Source organism: Diabrotica virgifera, chromosome 7 (assembly GCF_917563875.1).
Source record: "Diabrotica virgifera virgifera chromosome 7, PGI_DIABVI_V3a".
Taxonomy (NCBI): domain Eukaryota; kingdom Metazoa; phylum Arthropoda; class Insecta; order Coleoptera; family Chrysomelidae; genus Diabrotica; species Diabrotica virgifera.
In genome coordinates, this window is record NC_065449.1 from 27,645,442 (window position 1) to 27,647,692 (window position 2,251).

The following is a 2,251-nucleotide window of genomic DNA, read 5'->3' on the forward strand; positions in this document are numbered from 1 at the left end:
TTACATTTTTGAAGTTTTTACTACACTTACAAAGCATTTACTTTCCTCCGTAGCATATGCTACTATTTACCAGATATATAGAAGAATGTACTACGCTTTTGAAGTATTTACTAGTTCAGTAGTATTTGCTTCAGTTTAGGTGAAGTTGGTAAATCAACGACTTCGGCGTAGGTGTTTTTTTTGTTACAAAATGGCAGCATTTATGAATGTGAATGAAAAATTGTTCATTTTTATTCTCACCTAACTCTTTTGTCGCTTCGGAATCTGAATCACTAATTTTTACTCCTATACAATTCTAATAACTAGGTAGCTACTTAAAAATGTAAATTCACAAATCACAAGCACATGGAAAACTAGTTCTAATAGCATCTACTACGTTTTATGCATTCCACTCAATGTTGACATATTAACTTAAATTATTTGTTAGACAAATTTTGTGCGCTTATGAAAAAGATTTTTTAGCTTTCATGTGAGCAAAATGCTCATATAGCGACAAACGCCGGGTTAAGATATAAATTCAGTACCTCAGGCAACCAAACGACGTTTTTATAACGTAGATAACACGTCATAAAAATCACCAATTGACATGTTTCTATAACGTAGTACTGACGTTGAAAATCACGTGTATTTGTCTCATCGATTTGACGTCATAATTGTGACGATTTTAAAACTTCATTGTACCTACGTTTTTTTCACTTCGAGATTGTGACGATTTTCAAACGTCAAAAAGATGACGACTTTTCACGTCCTCGTCGGTAAAATCAAGTCTTTAATACTTTCAAAAAGTGACCTCTTTCAGATGTTTCAAAATATGTAGTATGAAAAATAGGTAACATGAAAATGTAGGCTAAAAATTAATTTAATTAAACTCGAAAACACATAATTAGTTCATTAACAGAAAATATACATCAAAAACAAATAAACATAACCTCAAATAGTCGACAAGAAGAATTACTACATTAAACTAACTCACTGAGCAAAAACGAATAAAAATCTCTCAATTAACACGTTTCTTCAACTAAATATCTAAATGAAAAGTCTTATTTTATCACACAAGACACAAAACACGTAAACAATAAATGAGAAATTTCTTATGAACAACGTTATAAACGAAATTGTTTGGAGTCAATACAAACAAGCTTTTTAAGCTCCTCCAAATTTTGTGAAGTCAGACTTGGCTGTCTGAAATGAAGACGGTTTTTAAACGTATTTTAACGTCATTAATCTTACGTATTTAAAATCACCTACAAAAGACGTATATATGACGTAATGTTCAAACACGAGTATATATTCAACCAAAGCTGACGTTTCCTCGACGTTATATGACGTCACTTGGTTGCCTTGGACTTTGTCGCCTGTTTTTCAATATAGTTGCATACAAATTGCATCAATTATTCAAAATATGTCTTCCAGAAACACTATCTCTAATTGTTTTGGTATAGTTCTTGAGAGGGGTCCCGACAAATAATCCCGGACAAAAAATCACCACAAATTATCCCTGGATAAAAAATCCCCGGACTAAAAATCCCCACAAAAAATCCCGGACAAATAATCCCCACAAATTTTTTTGGACAAAATATCCCCACAAAAAATCCCGGACTAAAAATCCCCAAGAAATATTTGCTGCCGAATAGTTCTCAAAAAGTTTTCCCGAAATTTTAATAAATTTCGAATTCCAAGTCCATGCTGAAAACTTCAAATTTTACATGACAAAAGAGTGTGAGTTTTTTCAAAAATCGTGGAAGATATGGGGAATTAGCTAAGGCCCCGTTTTCATGGCAGGCGCTTAACGCGCGATTACAACTACATATATTTTACTGAAGACCGTTCACATGCTAACGCGCGTTTTAGGTCATTAAGACGCGCGTTGGCATGTGAACGGTCTCAAGTAAAATGTATGTAGTTGTAATCGCGCGTTAAGCGCCTGTCATGAAAACGGGGCCTTAGCTCATTCCCCATATCTTCCACGATTTTTGAAAAAACTCACACTCTTTTGTCATGCATAATTTAAAGTTTTCAGCATGGAATTGGAATTCGAAATTTATTAAAATTTCAGGAAAACTTTTTGAGAACTATTCGGCAACAAATATTTCTTGGGGATTTTTTGTGGGGATATTTTGTCCAAAAAAATTTGTGGGGATTATTTGTCGGGGGATTTTTTGTCCAGGGATAATTTGTGGGGATTATTTGTCCGGACCCCTCTCAAGAACTATACCAAAACAATTAGAGATAGTGTTTCTGGAAGACATAT